At 41.0% G+C, this 8,891-nt stretch overlaps 1 non-coding gene across 1 annotated transcript; it reads left to right on the top strand.

Annotated features, from left to right (window-relative positions):
* The first annotated feature begins 3,627 nt into the window (after positions 1-3,627).
* Positions 3,628-3,701, top strand: trnan-guu (transfer RNA asparagine (anticodon GUU)). The gene has a single exon. It is a non-coding gene; the product is annotated as a tRNA-Asn (tRNA).
* Positions 3,702-8,891: the final 5,190 nt, after the last annotated feature.

The raw sequence follows: 8,891 nt of genomic DNA, 5'->3' as shown, positions 1-8,891 counted from the left end.
AATGCAATTTATCCTTCAGCCTTTGAGGACAAGGACATAATCATCCAGAATAATAATGTCTTTATTGGTGTGCACTGAACCAAACATGTAGCCCAAAATTCCCCAGTGCTGGGCTTTGATCAGGACTGGCTGGGAATAAGTTAGTGATATGAAAGTTCTGCCATTGGAAGAGGCAAGTAGCCTGTAGTACTTAACATAATAACTCAATTCTTTTTTTGAGTTTTTAATAGTTTTAAATCCAGTCATGTGTTATAACATTGTTTGGCAAAGTTGAATAGTGTAGAATAAGCATATGGAAACATCCCTCATCTTTTAGGCAAACATATGTCTCTTTATAGCCCATGTTGGCGTGCATTCTCCCTGCGGTTCTGCTGTGTGATCCAGGCTGGGAGTGCCTTTTGGGTTTTTGTCTTGAGATGACAGCCTACATGTCCTGTTTTTACTGGGGAGTACATGTCCTGTCTTTACTGGGGAGTGCAGTCTGTAGTTACCCCCCCCCCCAAGTGCACCACCCCATCTACTTCACTGTCAGCCTGCACCAGATGGTTTTACACCTTTGAAAAGGCAGAGAGGAAGCCCTTCCCTGCTCTGGGAAAGAAGGCATAGAGCGCAGGGGTTAATGAAAGTTAGACTATGTTGTTATGTGTGGTGCCTTTTAATTAGCAAGGACCCAAGAGTGTCGTTTTTGTCTCGTTCTATGCTATGGTGACTCCTCTTATGTTTAACGACTATTATTTAAAATACTTTAAAAGAGTGTTTTTAGGGACAGAGAGTGTACACAGCAAGAGCAGCTGACCCACACAGAAAAGTAGGAATTCCCATTTTATGAGGACCAGCTTTAATTTTAGTTTGGGTAATTGCTGTGTTTGGATTGGCTTTACTCTTCAAACACAAGCGATCTTTCCCCCCTTAAGACAAAAAGACCAGGCAAAGGTCTATTCTTCTTAAGGTATTGGCTGGCTTTATCAACAGTAACAAACTTATCTGAAATGGCCAACTCTATGATTTATAGTAATAAGTTGAATGAAATACACAATTTTTACTCTACATAATAAAACACATATGTTTGTCAAAAGTTGTCTGATAGCCCTCGATAAAAAAAATGGAATATCTCTTATTTCTTTTCAGTTGTTGTGGCAGTTAAAAAAGACGAACTTCATTGCCTTCTATGGTAACTTAAAAAATAGCTTTCATTCAGGTGGGTTTACGTCAGGGGTTATCAGAATTGTTTGGTAAGCACTCAAACATTGTCAGGCCTAGGGATGGGACGATATATCATCTGGTAAAAAAGATGATCTTAAACACACACAACGTTGCTTTGGTTTTGATTATTTATGCAGAGGGATTAATTATTTCCTTATTTAAGAACGAGTTGTCTTATCTTTGCAATATAAATACTTGTTTCTTATCAAGGTATGCTTACAACTGTTAAAATGGCACACAAGCATACCAGAATCATTTTGGATAGTCGGGACATGAAATTCTTACCATCCCATGCCTAGTCAGGCCACATGCTCAGGCCTCCTCCAACTGTCCATATGGACGACACATGGACATTGTGCACTGAGGAGGTACTCTACGCTTGTCACAATGAATATGAGCAGTTATGGGAGAGCTGTTTTGTATAATCTGCCTTCATCGGCAAATGCAGATGATTCCTTTGTCTTCCTGCATTACATATTAAATGACAAACTAAAGCGTAACTAAAAGAAAATGTAACATGGCTGAGCATCGACCTTATTTCCCGTGAGACTCAGAGATGGAAGGATTCTGAGACTCCTGGGTGCAAGAGAAACCCCATTGTCACATGGAAACCACATAACAACTGATTCCAGTCATTTTGAAACATCCATGGGCTACTTATAGCCCTTTAAACATAGGTTATAGTTATTATAACATGAGAGGGGTGTACGTTTGCTTGGAAAATAAAGGGCACACGTGATATTTTAGGCTCTTGAGATCGCTGTAGGAGGTACAATTATTTTGAACTGGAATTTGAAAAAGACGGTAAATTGCTGCTCTAAATGATAGAGCTGCAGACATATATAGGCACTGCATGGAGGTCTGAAGTGGAGCGCTACTTACTCTGGCACTACAGCAAACATATCTACAAAATATTATAAGTTAATCAGTTTTATCGGATTTTACTTTGACAGTCTGCCTAAGAAACTCTTTAACCCTGTAAAAAACAAATAAAAAACCCCCGTTTGATGAGAGCTAAACCAGTTTTAATATAATAATATCATTATTGCCGTATGACATTTTCTCAGATTGACTTCACACAGCACACTCTTGTAACTGGTTGGACGTTGTTCCTTTCTTCTGCTCTAGTCCAATGGTGTTCATTAGCAGAATATTATCTCATACACAGTGCCTCACTGTCATACTAACATATGGACTCCACTCCACCGCGCCGCCTACCAAATGCTGCTCTCCACCACAAACCCTAATAGAGCGTTATGGAGCTGCCCCACCTAGCTGCACACGCTCCACACTGTTCCTTCTGCTGCTGGATAACTGCTTCAATTTACTGCAGCATAAAGTGTTCTCTTGGTAGATGGATATAACTCCTAACATGTTGTATTGCCATGTGTGTTTCTAATGTACATTATACGCGCATGCACCATCAACATGTGACTCTTGATAAGGCTCCTTATTGTGTTTCTGATCTTTCTCATGCCTCTCTTTAAGTAGCTCTCTGCATTTTTAAGTTGAAAGGCCTCCATTGTTAAGACTTTAATCAGGCCTGAGATTGAGAGATTATGAGGAAAAAATAAGTCAGAAAGGCCTACTTCTTTATTAAATATTGCCAAGTGACTATTATTTGGGTCCATGGCTGGAGGGCAGCATATTTGGCGGGCAGAATTAGGAACTTGATATTTTTTGGAAATCGGAGACAGTTTGAGTCCTACATTACATCTGCCAGGAAGATGGTGACTATTCAGCTGCCAATTGTGTCTCATTAAATATGATGTCAATGTGCATAATTCTAAAGAAGTAATGAAGACGTTGAAACACTTTCTGTGATGTGTGCAATATAAATGTAGTAATGTAGTAATTTTGAAAAGAAAACCCCTTTATTTTAGTTCAATAAAGGGGTGTTTCATCCAAGTGCATATGTTTGTATGTATCACATCTTGTCATGTAGTTGATTTTAAGTCCATGTACTGGTGAATGTCTTTTGATTTAGCAACTGATGAGTAGGGAAAGACCATGTGACATACTGGAAAGGCTGCTTCTGTAGAGAACAGACTTGAATACAGATGAAGATGAATATATGATATATTTATCACAGATGCACAAAGCCTCTCTTACGTTATGCCTGATTACATTTGGCCCTTTAATGGCACCTTAGCGAGGTATTATGTTAAGATTGTAAGCTTCTGAGAAACCAGCATCATAAGTAAGAACTTAACTGTTACTCATCATCATGTATATCCTTATATCGATAATATTTAAAAACTAAAGCTTTAAGACTAGCACACATTCAGCTTCCACAGGTTTGATTTGAGGCAACTTATACTCTTCTGTATGGCAGGAAGGAGAACAGACCTCTTGAAGCAAGTAGCAAATGAATGAGGGTGGGGGCTGAGGTAAACTTCACGCCCCTTTCTTGAAGGGAGGCATGTCTCTGTGGCGCAATTGGTTAGCGCGTTCGGCTGTTAACCGAAAGGTTGGTGGTTCAAGCCCACCCAGGGACGTTTTCTATTTGAATAAACAAGGCCCGGACACACCAATCTGACAACAAAGAGCTGACACAGACAGACCCCGACTGTTGTGTCGTCTCTCTTCTCTGCGTTTTGGCCATGTGTCACACTGGAACACACCGCAAAGACTTCAGCCGACGGCCAAGAAGCACGTATGAACTGCGCATGCGTGAGTGGCAATAACTCTCCTTACCAATAGGCGACGGTAGTGTGTATTCATCATTCAAAAGAGGCAACAAACGGAAGACAGACTGCGTGATACACCGAGAGAAGAAGAACAGACTGCGTGATATAAACAAACAACAAATGGCGTGTGCGTTCCATTTTCACTCTACAGCGAGAAGCTCATGGGGCTTTCCCGAACCTGTGTCGAGAACTGGAGTTAAATGAAATCTCAGATTTAACTTCTTAATAGTTTGTTTGGGTCCCTCCACTTCCGTTTCGGCTTCTCATGCACTGATTAGCTAGACTGAACAGCCAATCAGAGTGATTTATGTTTGCCGACTGCTTTGCCAACTGCCCCATGTCGAAATCGCGGGTTTCGGACCCAAAAAGGTGTCGCGGAGCCACGGCTGCGAAATACCCGACGGTGCGGACACACCAATCGAGTAAGGCGTGTCACGCTTTACGGCCCGTCCACACACAGGCATGAAAAAAATCTGATGCTGGCGTGTCTGAAGGCTTGGCGATTGTTTGCGAGCAGACGCGACCAAACAAACAAATCTAAACGACAAGACAAACAATCGCAAACCACCGACAAACCGACGACACGAAAGACAAAACCAAAAAGAAAAATAACAAAAAAGCACCCTGCAAAGGTTTGGTGTATGTGTGAAGAAAGGAGTTGAGGGTGGTGCCGTGTGTGGTCGAAATCCAAGGATTCGGCTGGCAAAGGGGCCTCCCTCCAACTGACGGGCTAGGGCCAGCTGAAGAAACGAAATCCTGCCGTATTATCGACCTGGTGTCTGCAGCCTTCACTCGGGAAGACTCTTAACCTAAGGAATGGTGAGACGTGCCAGGGGGTCGCCGCTCCTGCAGTTGGTCAGCCAATTAATCTCCAACCACCTTCAGCCGCTGGGAAACACTACCAGCTGAAGTAACCATGGGAAAAGGTTGGTCCACAGTGGGGCGTCAATTAAATACGGCCTTATAACCCCCATACTATAAAGATTGGATACCATGAATGCCCATCGTCCACAACAACCATCCGCCTTTAATTCCCTCATATGGAGGCAAGGACATCGATGGGCCCACAAATTGAGCCCTTCCTGGTCTCTCCGCATAGTCAGGTAAGCTCCGGACCAGAAGGAGTGTGGAACCTCCAGCTTTTCCGACAAAAGAACTTACTTTGTGTGTGACAGAAAGCATCAGACCAGGAACAAAAAAAAAATGAACCATCAACCTGAAAACGTCGTCATCTCAACATACAGCACTGCCTAGATTCAAATGATCTGGGGAAACACGATGGGCATCTCCTACAGGTATGCCCTTCACTGCCAATGAAAGCTAGCATGTCCAGACACAACAGCTAGTTTAGCCAAATTGTTCCTTAGAAACAAGCAGAAGGCCAACCTTTGATCTGCTGGCTAAAGCGCTAAATCTTTGAAACACGTGCCATTTGTTCCTTGATTACGCAATGGAAATAATTGGAAATAGCATGGGAGTTTGTGAATGTAACGAACTTGCTCGTAAATGTACAAAGCATCCACATGATAGTATATTTACCTTTGAATTCCCCAGGCCTTTTAAATCCCTTTCAGGCCTTTGTAAATGTTTATTGATATCCTCCCATAAGATAAGTATGGGTAAAAGATACACAATGATCGCAATTAGGATCCATAAAAGTGACATAAATTGTACAATCAATAAAATAAAACGTGACACATCTCGGCCAAGTAAAATAAGATAAGATATTAAACTAGACAATCTGACGGTGGATTATTTTGGGACTTCCAATTCCAGTTCCGAGCTTCAAAACCTGCATGGATATACAATTACAAGTTGATGTTTCAGAGCTCTATTGCGTGCTATGCTATGCCACACACGGAAGTTAAAACTGGTGTCCACGGTGGGGTGGTTCACAACTGAAATTAATACCCCTGTAACATGTAAACCTGGGTTGGTTCCCTTGTATGTTTATTCAAAAAGGAACGTCCCTGGGGTTGGGGCTTTGGAACCACCAACATTTCCCGGTTAAGCAAGCCGAACCGGCCTAACACAATTGCGCCACAGAGACGATGCCTATGCTNAAGGGGTGGTATCTGGAGCATTCGACCAATCACAAACATGGAGAAGCTACCTAATATTATAGTTGACTTTTCATTCAGGAAGTATGACGCTGCGCTGTCAGTAGCTTCTCCATGTTTGTGATTGGTCGAATGCTCCAGATACCACCCCTTTCATGTGAACGCACCTAACTAGATAGGACACGGCTGGCTTGAGCGATCCACTTGATAACCAGCGTTGTAGGACCGTTTAGCGAGAGCGCGTATGTTTTGGATTAGGCCAACCGGCTAAACTCAAACATATCCAGGTTAGGTTGAACCGGCTTCGTAGTACAGGCCTCTGTACTCTGAAGCCAATTCAACAGCCATGATTTGGTATGCGTGAGGAGACGTGCAGATGCATTTTGAACCCGTTGGAGTCTGTTGAGGGATGTAGTGCTGATGCCGTAAAGAAGTGAGTTGCAGTAGTCAAGGCGGGAGGAAATGAAGGCATGGATTAGTCGTTCGGCTGCGGGGCGGATGAGAGAGGGTAGGATTTTTGCAATATTGCGGAGGTGGAAAAATGAGGTTTTGACTGTTTGGCGGATGTGAGGTTCGAGGGAGAGGGTGGGGTCAAAGATTACGCCAAGGTTGCGTGCCTGATTGGAGGGGGAAACAATGGTGCCATCGATGGTGAGTGTTATGTTAGTGACCTTGCTGAGGGTGGATTTGGAGCCAATTAGGAGGAGTTCTGTTTTGTTGCTGTGATGCATTATATTAGACGTTAAGTACTTTGTCAGGCTTAATATTTATCTGTAGATACCCCCAAAGCTTTTTTCTTATTCAAAATAAGACCTTAACCTAAAGTATTCTTTAATGTTTAAATAAAGCCTAATTATTTTTTCTGTTTTGCACATCCTCCTATTAATATCTTTAGACATCCGGCACTAAACTGTTTTATTGTAGAGATCACTTACAGTATCTTATTGATCGTTTTTTCCTTCTAATTTTGTATTCTTTTCTAAACCACACACTCTTATTTACTCAACAATAAGACACAATTATCCTTGTGTTTATTTATTTATTTGATTGTATAATGTCAGACTTTTGGAGTCCTTCAGGACCGAGGGTCGGAGCAGCTCAGTCGAACACAGGAAGCTGTATTTTCAAAATAAGAGTTCATTTTAATATTATGTTTAATAATATTATTTTGATTAACTAGACCACTGGGTCATGTTAAGACCATCTTTTCTGTCGGTTTGGTGTTACAAATATACAAACAATATATGTGTGGATATCAAAATACATCCATCATAAACTAAACTGGAAACAGCAGTATATTTGATTGTGTTAACACTGTAAACTTGAGTGCTTTAACCGTCTAGTAGTGGTTAAAGCACGTTATTGCATTTTTTTGTTGATACGTTATATTTGACGAAAACATAAAAATATTAAGAGTACATACTTTCATAGGGGGAAAGAAGAAGGTCAATGATAGAAATATAGAATATAAAAAATCAAGAAGATACTGTAAGTGATCTCTACAATAAAACAGTTTAGTGCACGATGTACAAAGATATTAATATGAGGATGTGCAAAACAGACAAACTAATTAACCTTTATTAACACATTAAAGAATACTTTAGGTTAAGGTCTTCTTTCAAATAAGAAAAAAGCTTTGGGGTATAGATATATTAAGCCTGACAAAGTAAGCCTGACAAGTACTAATGTCTAAAACATTTGCTTTCCTGCAATGCTTAATTATGTGTATTATCTTATTTTTTTTTAACCGATATTATACCACATATTGTTTTTGTTTTTTCTTATGTGGTTATTGGATGTGTTTGTGTTATGTTTTTGACAGTTTAATTGGTGGACGTATACACATCATTGATAGAGTCTTGTATGCCTGTTTGATGGTCCGGTCCCATGTGTTCTATGTCCTATCTGTGAGTTGTGTTGTTATGTGTTTTTTTATTTTATATACTCCTTTTTGTAAATCTTGCATCTTGAGAGATTGCTGCAAAATTAGCAATTTTTTTTTGTTATAAGCTATTAGGTAGAGAATAACGATAATGAATATTACTTTGTGTTGTCTGTTAACTGTTTTAGGGTCTTCTCAAGCCCCCACTATCAAATTCTCTCCTGATTGTTGGCACTGGACAATCACCTTTTCCCTGAATTTACTTCAGGTGTAACTAAGTCTGCCCTTAAAGGGTGTGTTTATATCTCACATCATTTTGGTTATATGTGGTAAATGAAAATAAAGAGTGGAGGTGAAAAGTGTGTCCAGGTAACCTCTGAATGTGTGGAGCTAAATATACAACAGCGAAGGCGCAGTTTTGTTTTCTTTTGGGTTTTTTTATTTTATATAATCTTGGGCCTATATGGATTGTACAAAGTCTCGTTGTCGATCCTTTGTAATGACATGCTTTTAAGAGATGTGTACACAACCAAATATTGTTTTTTTTCCTATCGGGTTCCTTAAACCTCCAGGGCCCCTGCTACACAGTTCAATACGTCAACTTTCTAATTTTGGGAAAAAAACGAAAACGTGATTTTAAAACTAACAATTCCCAGTAGAGACGTGCCATAGAGCAGCGGTTCTCAACTGTGGCTCCACGGCACCAGGTTCCTCATATGTGACTTTCTCTAATTGAACTCAGTTGCAATTTGACCGAAGACGACATTTGGAGTGTATACACTGTTGGAAAGACGAGATTCCTAGCTTTCTAATGAATATCAGGCAAGTGGTCGTTGGCCTCATCGGGACATTATATGAGAGAAAATCTCTAATGTCCGAGTCCGCAAACGCTGAATGCACCACAAGACACGACGTTGTAGACCTCCCCGGCCCTGGCGCAGGCGTGGAAAGTATTGATGGGCGGCCTATTTCATGTTAAGCTGCGGAGGGCGCAGAAACGAGAAGCATCCGGACCCAGAGTACTGTACACGGAAGGCGGGTTCCCGCTGGGGGGTC

The sequence above is a fragment of the Notothenia coriiceps genome, unplaced genomic scaffold, assembly GCF_000735185.1.
Source record: "Notothenia coriiceps isolate Sejong01 unplaced genomic scaffold, NC01 NC01_scaffold00000282, whole genome shotgun sequence".
In the NCBI taxonomy this organism is placed as follows: domain Eukaryota; kingdom Metazoa; phylum Chordata; class Actinopteri; order Perciformes; family Nototheniidae; genus Notothenia; species Notothenia coriiceps.
The sequence above is the reverse complement of the archived record's forward strand: the minus strand, read 5'-3'. Positions and strand labels throughout refer to the sequence as shown.